This window comes from Melanerpes formicivorus, unplaced genomic scaffold (genome assembly GCF_026170545.1).
Source record: "Melanerpes formicivorus ecotype bairdi unplaced genomic scaffold, bMelFor1.0.p_v2 SCAF_6, whole genome shotgun sequence".
Lineage (NCBI taxonomy): Eukaryota > Metazoa > Chordata > Aves > Piciformes > Picidae > Melanerpes > Melanerpes formicivorus.
This window is the reverse complement of record NW_027142358.1, coordinates 26,559,432-26,575,554: the sequence shown is the minus strand read 5'-3', so window position 1 is coordinate 26,575,554 and position 16,123 is coordinate 26,559,432. Positions and strand designations below refer to the sequence as shown.

Sequence of the window (16,123 nt, the reverse complement as noted above, 5' to 3'; positions counted from 1 at the left end):
GCACTCGGCACTTGGACTTGTTGAATGCCATCCCGTTGGACTCTGCCCATCTGTCCAGTCTGTCGAGGTCCCTCTGCAGAGCCTTTCTACCCTCTGACTGACTAACATCTGCTCCTAAAGTGCTTCTAAGGTGTGAAGTTGGTTAATGGTTGGACTCGATAATCTTAAAGGTCTTTTCCAGCTGAAATGATTCTGTGATTCTAACAATTGGAAGGCTTTATGGGCAAATAAATATACTCATGGGTTATAAGAGTACATTCTGTATTTTTGTAGAGTCTGCTTGATGAAATTGTTACCTAATTTAAGAAAATACATAAGGTTTTTGGTTGAAATTAATGCCTTTTAATGTAATGTGACATTCTTCTTTCCACTGGCACAAATGGAAGCTTAATGTGAAATAATTTTTTTAAGTGGTTAACATCCATTGCTTGAGATTGTATCATACAACAGCAAATCATCTACAAAACTGAGGGAGGGTCAAATACAGTAAATATCTTTAATTGATTAAGTATAGCCTGACAGCAAGAACTTCAAGGAATTGTAAATAAAGTTACTTCATTGACTGCAGCCTGGGGCATTAGATGGAACTCAGGGTGGGCTCTGAGCAACCTAATCTAGTTGAAGCTGTCCCTGCTTGCTGCAGGGAATTAGACTAGATGAACTTCAAAGGTCCCTTACAACACAAACCAGACTATGAGAGATAGCCCATAAATGCTGTCCCACCACAGGTCTCCATGTTCTGCCTTCTCTTTGGGTAATGAAGGGATAATCTGTCACCAGCTTTGACTAACCAGGAATTGTTTCCCCCTCTTGACGGGCCCTGATAAGCTTTCCTCTGTTTTTTCCCCTGTCAGACATTAGTTGATAATATGGGAAGCTGGTTTTAGGGCTGTTTTCTGTCTTCTTGGTCTCCTGCTTGAAGTACAAAGACAGAGTGGTGGTGTTCATTATCGCCAAAGATGTCATGGGAATCTCTTACCCAGCTCTTTTAACTCAGGTCATTTTTGTTCCAGTTTCCTTCTAATGTTGTTCTTTAAAGCATCAACACGAGAAGAAAAAAAACCCAAAATTTAAAAAGTTGTTGTTTTTTTTTAAAAAAGGAAGAAAACAAAAGCAAAACCTAGGCAACAAAACATCAGAAGGAAAGCCAGGCAGAAATAAAAGCAAAACCCATCATACACAGACAATGTAAACAGTACAAACACCAATGCAAACAGCAGAAACAGTTTTCTGTGCTGCAATGGGGAAGTATTTCATGGAGAAATGCTGCCTGATTATTGCCACTGCTTGTGGGACATGGCTTTAAATCACTCTTGACTGACAAAAGTAAGAGTAGAAAGAGATTTCAAAACAAGGGATGTGACTTTCCAAATATGTTGTACGGGTTTAACATTTTCCTTCCTTTTCCTTTGTTTGCCTTTCCTAAATGGGAAAGAAGGGCCAGTCCTAGTCTGGAGTATCTGCAATGCTGAAAGGGGTATTGTAGTGGGTGTATAACATCTTATCTTGGAGAGATAACACAGATGGCTTGGTCCTAGATGTATGTGCAACTCTATTTTTAGACCGTTTAATTAGAAGCAGGGATCCTCCATATAGAATTCTTTTAGCTACTCACTGTAGCTTTCTGAAAGAGTTACAACAGAATATCTTTCTTTGTGTGAGTAATGATAATGTGATTTATATCATTAATTTGTTTTCCAGAATTGCTTTCAGTTTGAGATGAACATTAGAAAAGATTTGTAGCTTGGTAGAAAGATCCACGTGCTATATCAGCACTTTTTTTCTTCTTTCTCTCTTTGAATACTTCATTTCCACGGAAACTGTTATAAATTAAATGCACAAAAGTGCAGATCAGGCTGTGGGAAGAACAACAGCATTAAATGGGTGGAGGGGAAGAGTAATGAATAGCTTGTCACATAAATATTGATCAAAAGCACAAAAGTTAAATACTGTTGTAGTTGAGGATGAAATGGGACCTATTGTTCTTCAACTGGCTTCAAAGTGTTCCTCCATTTTATTTCAATTTTATATGCAGTAAAGGGTGAAGTACCCTGCACTTCCAACCAGGGGAATGGTATTGCAGTAGAATATATAGTAAAATAAATAATGCAGTGGTTATAAAAATGTCAAGCTATTAAAGTTATTTGTATATAGATAATTGCCTCACAACGATAGCCCCTTCTTTTTTGATCCTTCGATCGTAAATACTCCTGCTTCACAATTAGTCCCTGAGAAGCCACACTAGGCGTTTAGAGCACTGCACTTTTTCTTTCCCATCTTGAAGATAAAACTCTCTTTTTATTTACCCCAGGAGCCACTGTTGGAATGTCTCATTCAGAATCTGTCAGGAATCTTTATTAAGCTAATGATGTTCTCGTTGAGGACCATCCATAAAGCATACTATGCAGAGCAGGAGCAAGAAAGCCGAAACTAGTCACGCTGATTAATCACACAGACACACAGACCTGCTCACCAGAAGGAGCAAAATTACATTTAAGTTACTTTGCTATAACCTGGTTTTACTTTAACACAGTTAGGCTGCATGCTTTCAAGGACATCCAGTGACTTAGGTACTTCCTAAGAATGACAGCTCAAATTAATGGCAGGAAAAATCCTATTTTAAAACCAGAACATGTAATGAAATTACACTTAAAGAATTTGGCTTTCCCTAAGCATAAATGTAGTCATGGGGTTTTGTTTGGGTTTGTTTTGTTTTGTTGGGGTGTGGTTTGGTTTTTTTTCTGTGTGTGTGTTTTTTGGTTTTTTTTTTGGTTGGTTTGTTGGTTGGTTTTGGATTTTTTTGTGTGTGGTCGATTTGTTTGTGGAGAGAACCTCTCATTTACCGGGCAGATTGTATTTTTTCTCCCTACCCTACTCACCCCAGGTTGAAGTTATAAGAGACCAGGATCAGGATCTCATTGTGGTGGTGTTATTTGAGGAATACTGTTGTTTCCTTATTGTTTCAAAAGATTAGTGTGCTTATGCAAACACTTAATATAGTGAAGCACATTTACAATATATATATACTTAAGAGACTAGACTCAAAGAATCATTAAGGGTGGATAAGACTTCTAAAATATCAAGTCTAACTATCCACCCAACACCACTATGCCCACTAAACCTGTTACTGAGGAAGTATGTGTATGAACTGCAACTGTATGATGGTAGTTAGCGGCTGTTAATATTTCTCCTGACATCATCTGTTGAATCCAAGCAATTTAGACCATTTGCAGTTGGAATATTTTAACAGTGCCCAGTTGCATTCCATTATGAAGCGGAGATCGTATCCAGTTGCTAATCCTGAACATGCCACTAAAATTAGTGGCTACTATTTTGAGTACCCAGTTGTTGCTAGGTCAGGACTGCTGATGAGTAACTGGATTTGTGGGGGGGGTGACAGCTAACTCAGAACCCTGAATTGTTGTGCAACACTGCTCTGTGCTTTCAAACAATAGCTACCCATATTCAATGCAGATGTGATTTCCACCTTAGCTGAAGTTTTGTGTGCATTATTGAATGTGTTGAGAGGTCATTATACATTCTAGCTCTAGCTCTCTTCCACTTCTCTTTTCCATTTGTTCATCACTTTGCACTGTGGTGATTTCCACACCCCCCACCCTTGCCTCAGTGCTTGGCTCAAACCCAGGGGAACTGAGTTTTAATTTTCTTAATTTTTTTCTAAGGTTTGAACAAAATTGTTTCATTTTTGTGTTACTCAAGTGCCGCAAGGCTCTTTCCCTGCATGCTTCCAGCTGAATCTTTTTCTTCGAACTTGGCTTAAGACTTGCAAATCAAGCCGAGTTTGATGAGACTTGGGCAAGTGATGTTTTAGCACACAGAACACTTTAGGGAAGATTTTTAGAAGACCATCTGTTTGGCTTCAGCTTTTATCCTCACACCCTGTTAGGGATGCACACCGGTTAATTTGTGCCAGATCCCTGCATCACAGGAGCTGAAGGTCAGGTAGTATTGGTTGTGTTAGACCAGAGCCTGAAGCACATGTCGTCTCTTGGAGTGGGAAGATATAGGCAGAAAGCCTTTCACGTGGGCATTAAGGGTTCCTTGGCTCCATTTCTAGGCTTAAAAGGTCATAACTGTGGAGAAATGCTGTCTGCTGGAGACCCTCCAGGGCAGACATGAAATAGCTGTAATGCTGGGGAGATCCCAGCATGGCATTGCCCTGAGTGACATGCTTACTAATGAACTTGACTTTGTATCCAGGGTTTAGTCCAGATCTTAAAATGCATTCAGTCTGGGGACAATTGAAAGTGTTTTGTGCATATATGATGTGATCAATGATGCAAGTACACATAGAGTTCTTGGGGTGTGGCAGCTGTCACTCAGGTGTGGGGTTTGTTTCCAGCCTTGGCTGTGCTGGATCTATAATGCCATTGCTGACACCTGCAAGTATTCTGGGGTGCATTAAGAAGAGTGTGGCCAGCAGGTCTAGGCAAATTCTTTTTCCCCTCTACTCTGCCCTAGTGAGGCCACATCTGGAGTACTGGGTCCAGTTCTGGGTCCCCTAGTTCAAGAGATACAGGGAACTACTGGAGAGAGTCCAACAGAGGGCCATGACGATGCTGAGGGATCTGGAGCATCTCTGTCAGCAGGAAAGGCTGAGAGACCTGGGCCTGTTCAACCTGGGGAAGAGCAGCCTGAGAGGTGATCTTCTCAGTACTGATGAATAGGTAAGGGGTGGGTATCATCAGAATGGGACCAGACTTTTTTCAGTGGTGGTCAGTGACAGGACAAGGAGCAGTGGGCACAAAATGGAACCCAGGAGTTTTCATATGAAGATTAATAAAAACTTCTTTGCTGTGAGGATGCCAGAGCCCTAGAGCAAGCTGCCCAGAGAAGTTGCGGAGTCTTCTTCCCTGGAGAGATTCCAAACCCTTCTGGGCATTGTGACCTCCTGGGCTGGTGTGGATGACCCTGCTATGGCAGAGGAGTTGCACTAGATGATTTCCATATGTCTCCTTCAACCCCATCATTCTGTGATTCTGCGAAATACAATGTTGAGGCTGAACAAGTGCTTTGAAAGACTTAGTCCTTGTAAGTTTCTAAAAGCATATGAACAAATTAAGTACAACTCTCCTTACTGGGTGATGCTTTGCATCATTTGATGCTTATATACTTCCTTTTGTAATTCTGTATCCATCAGAGTGCTATATTGGACTGCTCCATACATTAATGTATCTGAGCCTAGGCAGACCTTGAAGGACCTGTAGCCAGGCAGCATGGAGCTGAGCATATTTTTTGAAGCACCACATGAATAGCTGGAAACCCCTCAAGTGTTTTATGTTGCTTTGAGTTTGGAAGTTGCCAATCCATGTTGCTTTCAACTGATACAGAGAATTTTGTTTGTAACATTACATTTGGGTGATGTTTAGAGGACAAATTCTGCTGTGCAATATTTTGCTCTGGCTTCCTCAGCACACGAAAAACATAGACTTGTTGGAGAAGGTCCAGAAGTGGCCACGAGCATGATGTGAGGGTTTGAATCCCTCTGCTCCAGGAAGACCTTATTGTGGCCTTTTAATACTTGAAGGGGCCTGTTGTGACAGGACAAGGGGTGATGATTTTGAATTGAGAGGGAGATTTAAGGAAGAAATTTTCTCACACTGAAGCTGGTAAGACATTGGCCCAGATTGCTTAAAGGGGTGGTGGATGCCCCATCCCTGGAACCCTTCCAGGTCAGATTGAACAGGGCTCTGAGCAATCTGCTCTAGTTGCAGATGTCCCTGCTGACTGCAGAGGTGTTAGACTAGGCAGCCTTGAAAGGTCCTTTCCAGCCAAAATCATTCTAAAAATAATTAACTATGGTAAAGTAGATGCACACAATGCACTCAATTAAACTCTCACTCCACTTGAATCACAGTGACTTTCACATAACACTTTTAAAGCCCTGACACCAAAACCGGTATATGAAAAAGGAATAGCAACTTCTCCCCCAACTCAAAGAGGGTTACATCTCTAGTTTAGTGGTAGATGCTGAATGTTTTTTAACACACCAGAAGATTTCAGTGTGTTGCCGTTGTGGTTAGTGGCAAGGGCATAGAAAGATGTCCATGGTGGCAGAGAAGAATGAAAGACTTGCAGAAGGTTCTCTGATAAAGAGCAGCTATGATCTTAAAATCCAAATAAATAAGAAATTTGTTTCCCCTTAGAGAAGGGGAAGATGGATTCAGAGAACGTTAAACCTCTTTCATCAAGTTTCAGCTTTCAAGGCCAGATTCTGAGCTGGAGGATATCAATAGTCTTTCTTTGGCTGTGCTGGTATAAATCCAGTGCGCAAATAGAAATCTTAAAGAAGTATTTTCAATAAAGGAGAAGGGAGATATGAGAAGACTTAAGAAAGGAAAGATGAGTTCCTTTTCTTGTAGTAACACTTTTTTTCCCCCTGGTGTTCTGTTATGTTATACTTTTGATTGCAAACTCTAGCAATGAAATGCAAAGATAAAGACGAAGGCCAGCTATAAATATACACACAGACCATATTTCTTCTGGTTTTTAAGGGTATACTTGTCACAGCTCAAAGATTCTGCATGTAAAGTGGCAGAAGATTACCATTTCTTACTGCTTAGCATGCATTGCACCTCATTGAGCTTGCAAAGAAGCAGCTTTTGCATTTCTGCCTGCCTCATTCAGGGAGTACTGTGTTATGGATTGTGTCCATAAACAAGAATCAGAATCTTGATTATCTGAGTGCCATTCTGGACAATGGTTATTTGAATCTCAGTGTGCAACTCTCCACTAGCTGCGAAAGTATCATATGGTCTGACAGAAGATGGTTACCTGTATGGTTCTCCAGATATATCAAATGTATCTGATATTACACTGATTCTTTTCAACTTGTTGCACTTTTTTTTCATGCCTTCACTATAAGGCCCTAATTCAACACCTTCTGAAATAGGGATTTTTTTGCCATTGAAACCAAAAGATCATGGGAAAGTACAAAACCTGTATTTAAATCAGCTAAAAAGAAAAGATCACAAAATTCATGGGAGACATTTAAGGGTATATTTGAAGCTACCAGAGGTAAGCCATACCCATTTGAATTCTTTCATACAGGGCTCAGGTTGCCCAGAGAGATGGTAGATTTCCCATCTCTGGAAACATTCAAGGTCAGATTGTCTGGGGCTCTGAGCAACCTGATCTAGATGTCCCTGCTCACCGCAGGGGGTTGGACCAGATGACCTTTGAAGGTCCCTTCCAACCTGAAACATTTTATGATTTTTATGACCCTATCTTTATGCTTTTGCTTTACTGCACTTCTCTTGCAAATAGGCAGAATGGACAGAGTCTGTCACAGTCCACTCTGTCATCTGAAGTTATGGTATGCACACCAGCTGTATTATGAGATCTTATAGTGGCCTTCTAGTACTTAAAGGGGGCCTACAGGATAGATGGGACTCTGTATCAGGGAGTGTAGTGACACAATGAGGGGTAATGGCTCCAAAATGAAAGAGAGGAGATACAGATGAGATATTAGGAAGAAATTCTTCTCTGTGAGAGGTGTGTATGCACCATCCCTGGAATTGTTCAAGGCTAGGTGGGTGATTGAAGCTTTGAGCAAACGGGTCTAGTGTGAGGTATCCCAGCTCATGGCAGCGGGGTTTGGAACTAGGTGATCTTAAAGGTTCCTTCCAACCCAAGCTGTTCCATGACTCTGTGAAGTTATCAGTGTACCAATTAGAAAGACCTCTGTTTACCAAGATCTCTTTGCCAGTTCACATTTCTCCACTTTGCTGTACCTCTTCATGTTCTTGTGTGACTCTAAAAGAGGGTTTGATACATGGAGCACAGTTGAGGTGACTGCCATGTCTCATAATTAATTTAGTGCTCAGCGTTTTTGAGAACAAACTCATTTGAGTTTATTTCATAACTGGCATAGCTTTTGTGCAAGTGATAATTGTTTATATTCCCTTCAACAGAGCCTCCTGCTGCTCTTTTTCATTTGAAATAATTACCAAAGTTTAGACTTCCAGACAATTGTATTAAGGGGAATCATACAGTGCTGCTTAAACAAGCCTTTGAAGACTGACAGGACAGCTTTCATAGCTCTTTCACATAGTGGCTTTACATATCTTGAGAGGGAAAGAGAGGGAGGCATAAACAGAATTTATAGTCCTCCCCATACTTTTCTGACTCATGAGAATCAAATGGAAGAGGCAAAGCTGTACATTCTGCTCAGGCAGCGTCATCAGCTGGGAATGTGGCTTGGCACAGGCAGCCTCAGCGGTGTGAGGAGCTGCACTGCTCTTCGATAAAATTCTCCAGCAGATCCTACTCCTTCAACCTTTCATGAGTAACCTGGTAGTCATTAATTTAACAGCCTAGTAAACAATCTGATATTTCTTTTCCTTTTTATTGTAGCTATACATCTGCCTTCCAGGGCCACTCTGAGGGCTAATTAGTTCAAATGTGCTCTATTATTTAATAACTCTGCTGCATTTGTTTAATTGAGAAATAGTGTAATTTTTGCATGGAAGCTATTAGGAAAGAGTGTGTCACCTCCTATGCTGCACACTTGAATTTCTGTGCCCGTGATAGTAGGGCTCGGTTGCTTCCCTGGCTGAGTAAAAGCAGCTTAAAGCCATCCTACTCAGCTAATTTTGTGCAAGGTGAGGCCCTCAAGGAGGAAAATATGTTTCCTTCTCCACAGCCAGCCCCATGCCCATGATTAACCAACCAATCAATCAGTCAATTTCATAATTGCATTAATGATATCTTTTAGAGACATCAGTAGGTGTTTGTGATTGAGGCTGGACTCTTTTTCAGTGGTGCCTAGTGATAGAACAGTGGGTGTAAACTGCAGCCCAGGAGGTTTCATCTGAACAGGAGAAGAAACTTGTTTGGTGTGAGGGTGATGGAGTCCTGGAGCAGGCTGCTCAGAGAGGTTGTGGAGTCTCCTTGGGAGAGATTCCAAACCCACATGGACATTGTGACTCAGGGCATCCTGCTGTGGGTGACCCTGCTTTAGCAGGGCAGTTGGACTGGATGATCTCAAGAGGTCCCTTCCAACCCCCACCATGCTGGGATTCTGTGTCTCCTAGTTTTAGGGGTTTGCTGGATCTTACATAGCAGCTACAGACTCGAGAAATTCCTGGAGCTGGGACCACCAATAAAAACTTTACATTGGTGATTGAGTAGGGGAAATTCTTTTCTCTGTCTGCACTGAATCAGTGCCCTAGTTTCGACTAGATATAGTAGGATTCATTTCCTGCCTGAAACACTTGGCATACTGGGAAGTGTTAAGCAATTGGGATTGATCCCAGAAAAGAGTCCATCTCATTTGTAGCTTAAGTGATGCAGTGTGTGAAGTTTGTTACATTATATGCCATAGTTTATGAGCAGTATCAATAGCAGATAGTGCAGAGCAATTCCTCTTTCAACAGACAGCAGATATTGGAATTTTATCTGAACCATCCACCAGACATATAAACACTTCCCCTGAGCATCTTGGAGCTGTCAATAGGGTGAGAGCCCCTTTCATGAGCTTGTATCACGCTGAGCTGCTGGGAGGAATTTTGTCATACTTGGCCAGTAAAGATCACCAGTGTTCTAATAATCTTGGGAAAGCTCTGTCTCCCCATACCACCCATCCTGTCTCTGCCAGCAATTGTATATGATGGGATGCTGCAGAAGTGCTTTGTTGCCTTTGCTGCCCGTGATCCACCAGCTATGAGGTAGTGTCTCAGATGTGAACTTGAGGAATCCATTCACATGTTCCTCTGTAAGGTGATGAGGCTGAAGCAACGCTCTTTACCGTGAGTTTTCAGACTGGTATTTCATAAAAACCCAAACAAACAGATCATACTTTCCCTAATAAAAAGGGGGTGGGGGGGAAATATTTTGGTCTTAATGGTGCAGCTGATGCTAGCAACCCTTTAAGGTGGTATGAAAATCTAAAATTGAATTCTTGCAATTATGCAGCATTACACTGGGTTTGTAAAGCACTTGTACTGAGGCATTTTCATATTGAATTAATTTAGCTGTTTCTTGGCTATTTCGTGTCTCTTGCAAAAGATCTTGCGAGCGTAAGGTATGAATGTCAGTGTTGGATTAAAATAATACTTTGCTTTCCAGCTCTGAACATGTGATCATTATTTCTTTCTTTTACAGGCAAAAGGAGAATCTCCCTTGTTCTTAATTTTTATTCTGTTTCCCTTGATTCAAACTGAGCACAACACAATTTCTACAGCAGGCTCCCCCTCACACCATATGCTCTTGGTATAGGGAGTATTTTCCTCCTGCAAGGAGTTGTTTGATGGCTTGGAGGTAACAGCAGAACTTGGGGGGCTTTCCAAGGACTAAAGTTCTCTGAATTGGGGAATATCATGAAAGCTGAGAGCTGCTGACATATGCTGTGAATAAGACCCTTATCTCAGCAAGCCATAGGAAATGGGGCTGTACTCAGTGTATATTTTAGGGATAAAGAGGTAAATTTCGCTGGTTGAACCATTCAGTCCTACTGATAACAAGCCTAATGCCTTTGCTGTTGAATTCTAATTCTATTTCATAGAATCATTTTGGTTGGAAAAGACCTTTAAGATCATCGAATCCGACCATTAACCCAGCTATGTCCACTTCTAAACCACGTCCCTCAGCAGCACATCCACATGGCTTTCATTGCTTCCAACTGGGCTGGGCTGGCAAATTTAGTGTTGGGGTGGGGGGGAAATTTCAACCCACCACACTTTTACATCCCTCTAGGGATGGGGACTCCACCATTGCCCTGGGCATCCTCTTTCAGAGCTTGCCAGCCCTTTTGGGGAAGGTGTTTTTCCTAATGCCCAGACTAAACCTTGCATCTTTCAATGATTTACTCAAACCCCACTTGATTTCCCTCTTCTGTTAAGAATATTTCTCATTTCTTGGAATAACAATGAGAAATCATAGAGGTCCTTGAAGTTTAAAGCTTGATAAGAACCAATAATTAGGAGTGATTTAATAAGCCTTTTTGCATGCAGTAATAATATAGGTTTATAATATAGGATAATCCTATAATATAGGATAATAATGTAGGATTTCAAACTGTGGCTACTATTATTTTTTCTTAAGAAATAAAATGACAGGAATGAAGAATTCTGTCTTTTTTTTTTTATTGGTAAAAGCTTATGTAGATGGGGTAAAAATTATCTGCATGGTTCTGATATTGTAGCATATAGATTGTGTTCAATTTCTGTCTTGAGGAGATCGTGTGTCCCTTTTGTGCACTGTCTTTCCTCAAGGACATGATTTTTTTTGAGTCTGTTTGAGCTTTTGGAGCTTCTTAAACAAAATTATTGCAATTTATGGCATTGCAGTCTGGGTGAGGTGATGAAGCTTGGTGAGATTGGAGATAAAATGTGTTTGGTGATAATTCATGCCGTGCGTTTCCACTTGTTTGATGGGTGTGTGTGGTGGAGGTGCTGCCAGAGTTTGCAGGCATTTTACTGGATCTGATCTCATCTCTGTCCTCCAAGGATGTTCTTGTGGTCTTTCTGGTCAGTGTAAAGGATACATCATCTGATGATACATGCTATACTGAAGTATGCGTCTGCTCATCCCAACATAGCAGCTAGACACACAGGGTTCCTTTGATGGAGCCACTGGATCCAAGGAGGTGTCTTGTTGCCTCTCCTTGCTCCTCAGCAAACTGCAATGTTTTATGCTCTATTTAGATCTCCAGCTCTGATTTTTCTCATTGCCTTTTCATCCTCTGCCCCAAGTCCCAGGATGCTAATATGTTGTTTCCTCTGAAGTTTGAATCATTCTCAGGAAATGAAGTGCTCTTAGGTCCTGCCCTCATTCCTTCATCCTTACTGTGTCTCCTGCCTTGGGGTCAAATTTATTTTGCTCCTGACAAATGAGCTTGTTTGCCCTTCCTCTCTGGCCATCTCCCTCCACCAGCAGCTACTGGGTGGTGTCTTGGCAGGGTTTGTCTCCTCATTTGCTGCTTCTCTCTCCACTGACCACATCCTTTGAGGAGCGCTGCATCAGTCTTCCACCAAAAAATGGTCTTTTTTTGGTGAATCTGCCAAACTCTTCCCAACTAGTTGTCACTGTCTGAAGTTGTTTTCCTCCATCTGAGGTGGCAGCATTTTACATTGTGTGTTTAAAATGAAGCCTATAGATAATTTTAATATTTGGAAGAATGGTGTTTATTACCTGAGGCCACTTAAACAGGCACAGGAGGAAATGTTTTTGGCCAAAGTTGCTGCCTAGATCTTCATTGAGATGCCTAATTGTTGCATACTGCACTTTTCTGGCACACTTAATTTGTGTGAGTGTTGGAGATGGCAGGCTCCTCTGGGTTGCAATCTCAGATAAAGTCCTGCAGTGGTGTCTCTTAGATGACATTATTTACTTTAATTTCCCTCGTTCCATCATCTTTCTGTGGATGTTTTCACATGCAGTACATCATGTACTGAAAAAGAAACGCTGCTGAAGGGAGGTCTGCTTCAACTCCTGGCAAGTGTCGATGAGACAAAAGCTCTTAGATGTGTTAATCTGAACAGCCATAGTATCCCTGCCCCAAAATGGACCGTTTCCTTGGCAGATACTGAATCTGCCTTTTGCAAAGGAGAAGAGAATTTCTGGAAATGAATCAGTTGTGGGAAAAGCCAATAAGAACAACTGTGTAATTTTGTCCTCAAAGCAAATTCTAGCATATTACTGTTTGAATATTGCACACTCCCTTCTGCCTACACTGACATGGTCAGGGTACATTTCCAGCAGCAGGAGAAAAAAGTGGGATCCCTAAATCGAGTATCTCCGAAAGAAATGCCTTTCTCTTGGTTTCAACAGACAGAAACATTGTTTAAACCAGACTTTTTTTGGCATTTACTGGCATTACTAAGAAAGAGTTGGCAAGGAAAGCTGGCAAAAGGAGAGGAGCTGGATAGGCTTGAAAGATTTGTATTTTTTTTTCTATAAAATGAATATCCAGAAGCTGTGTAAATGTGGGTTGTTTTATTTTTTTTTTTCAGTTTAAAAAAGTGTACAGCAGGACAGCATACACATGGGGTTTTTTTTTTCTGAAATAGCATCTAAGCTGGCTGTGCCCTCCAAATTCTTTTGCCTCAATTGAAAAGATGATGGAGGGGGGGAGAAACAAAAAGAAAAGAAAAGACAAAACAAAACAACACCTCAGGAAATCCCTAGAATGTTTATTCAGGAACAGACCAGCCTGCTACAGTCATTAGCTTGCAAAGGCATTTCTGTTATAGTCAGAAGGTAAAGTGGATTTTAACTGTTTATTGCCAAGAGATGTTTTTCAGTGAAGTAGATATTGAGATACATTGAGGCGTGGATATTACAGTGAAATTGTGAGTGGCATATGCAAAAAAACCCGAAACCAGACCCCAAAAGTGCACCCTGCAGAGAGAATTAAACATGCATTTAAATTAAAACAAACAAACAAACAAAAAAGTCAATTTAAATGTCCATAGTTAAATATGCAGTCCTATACTTCATACTTTGAGTTTGCATTTCTTACTTTAGCATTTCTGGTTGGGGAAAAAAAACCTTCAGTTGCAACAAAAAGATATTTCTAAATATAGACACACACCCTTTTTTTTATTTAAATTATGATTATTTTAAGTTTAGTGCAGAATTGCTTCCTGTACAGTGATTATAAGGGATTAAAAAAGAAAGAAAGAAAAGTGTAATAGAGATTAAACTGTGATCTGTGGGAGCCTTCCGTCCCAAAGTGGATTTTTCCCAGGATCCCCATAGGAGGGAATGAGGAAAGGAAACCATTGCACTGGGGAGAGCCTGGGAACACTGAGAGTCAAAGGGGCCAAATTTAAAAGACTGATACCAAAAGAGTTGGGTTTTGTTAAGATGGAAACCTAAATTGTTTGCTTTGCACTATCAGACCTCTCCCCTTTTGTTGCCCTGCCCTTTTCCGACCATCAAATGAGAATAAAATGTAATGCAAGCCATAAGACCGTGTTTTGATCTTGGTAATGGCCTTTTCAGATTAAAAGCGTTGTTTGTAGTTGTACTCTTGCTGTACAAATTTTAGGGAGCAAGGATTTGCTGTTCTGGGGTAAAGAGGGATGTCTGGCATGTGGATAAATCCCATGTGCTGTCAGAACAAGGGAATAAATGTTTTCAAGATTTTAGGTCTCAAAGAATTAGAGAGGAGGAGTGTTTGCAATGCTGTGTACGTGGATTTCCACTGTTGGAATCTTGGAGGCAATTTAAGAGCAGCTTGTAAGTACTCAGAAGAATGTTAATTGAGATTTTTATAGTGTATGATGAGACATGTAAATCAATCCAAGATTAGCGTGATCACCTTTCTTCGAGGGAGATTAACTTCATGTTTGATTATAAGGAACATTTGGAGAGTACTTTAGTGCATAGTGTATTTTTCTTTCACATATAACTTTTTGCTGCTTTCAAGCAGGCAATTTAATCAGCCAGCATCAAATTGTTTTTAAAATTGATTTTATTAATTTAACACCTCTATGGAGTTTTTTATATATATATATATATATATTTAATGGCACTAGATGATCTTTAAGGTCCCTTCCAACCCAGACCGTTCTATGAATATATGATTCTTATTTAGGCTACAAGAGTTGGGATTGTTCAGCCTGGAAAAGAGAATGTTCCAGGGATACCTGGAATGGTACCAGGGATACTAGGGATAGCAGCCTTCCAGTACCTGAAGTGGGTCTACAAGAAAGATATGGAGGGACTTTTTACAAGGGCTTGTGGTGATAGGACAAGAAGAAAGGATTGAAGATTGAGGAGGGCAGACTGGATATTAGAAAGAAATTCCTTACAGTGAGGGTGGTGAGACATTGGAACAGGTTGCCCAGGGAGGTTGTGGATACCCCCTCCCTGGAAATGTCCAAGGCTAGGTTGGATGACACTTTGAGCAACCTGGTCTTGTGGAAGGTGTCCCTGCCCATAGCAGTGGAGTTGGGTCTAGATGATCTGAAAGAAAGCAAATGTCACTCCAGTCTTCAAAAAAAGACAAGAAGGAGGACCCAGGCAACTGCAGACCAGTCAGCCTCACCTCCATCCCTGGAAAGCTAATGGGGCAGCTCATCCTGGAGGTCATCTCTAACCACGTGGAAGCCAAGAAGGTTATCAGTAGCTGCCAACATGGATTTACCAAGGGGAGATCCTCCCCATCAGGCTGTGCAGCCACCCAATGAGATCTGGACAGGTTGGAGGGCTGGGTGGAGGTAAACCTCATGAAGTTTAATAAGTACAAGTTCAGGGTCCTAGATCTGGGGAGGAATAACAGCATGCACCAGTACAGGTTAGGGGCTGCCCTGCTAGAAAGCAGCTCCACAGAGAAAGACCTTGGAGCACTGATGGACAGCAAGTTCTCCATGGAACAACAATGTGCCCTTGTGGCCAAGAGAGCCAATGGTATCCTGATGCATCAAGAAGGGCGTGTCCAGCAGGTCTAGGGAAGTTCTTCTACCTCTCTACTCTGCCCTTGTGAGACCACACCTGGAATACCGTGTCCAGTTTTGGGCTCATCAGTTCAAGAAAGACAGAGAACTGCTGGAGAGAATCCAACAGAAAGCCATGAGGATGATTAAGGGACTTGAACATCTTCCCTGTGAAGAGAGGCTGAGATCCCTGGGGTTATTTAGTCTCGAGATGAGAAGACCGAGAGGGCATCTCATCAAGGTGTATAAATACCTGAGGGGTGGGTGCCAAGTGGATGGGGCCAAGCTCTTTTTGCTGGTGCACAGTAATAAGACAAGGAACAACGGGTTTAAAATTGAACATAGAAGATTTCAGCTCAACCTGAGAAGAAACTTCTTTACAGTGAGGATGATGGAGCACTGGAACAGGCTGCCCAGGAGGATTGTGGAGTCTCCTTCTCTGGAGACTTTCAAAACCCACCTGGATGCATTCCTGTGCAGACTACCCTAAGTCATCCTGCTTTGGCAGGGTGGTTAGATGTGATGATCTTTGAGGTCCCTTCCAACCTAAACCATTTTATGAGTCTATAATCCTAATTTGAAAATAAATTTCTCTGTGTAGAATTTAAATCAACTCTAATTTCAGCCTTCACAGAATTAGTCTTTAGAGATTGCTCCAAACTGGTGTGTTTGTGGTGGAAAAAAAAAACAACCAACAGATAGATATGAGCCAGTTCTTT

At 41.4% G+C, this 16,123-nt stretch overlaps 1 protein-coding gene across 3 annotated transcripts in view; it reads left to right on the top strand.

Moving 5' to 3' along the window:
- The window catches only part of ADAM12 (ADAM metallopeptidase domain 12), a 237,631-nt gene that overhangs the window by 21,369 nt on the left and 200,139 nt on the right, over nt 1-16,123 (top strand). The gene's annotated exons all lie outside the window — the stretch shown is intronic.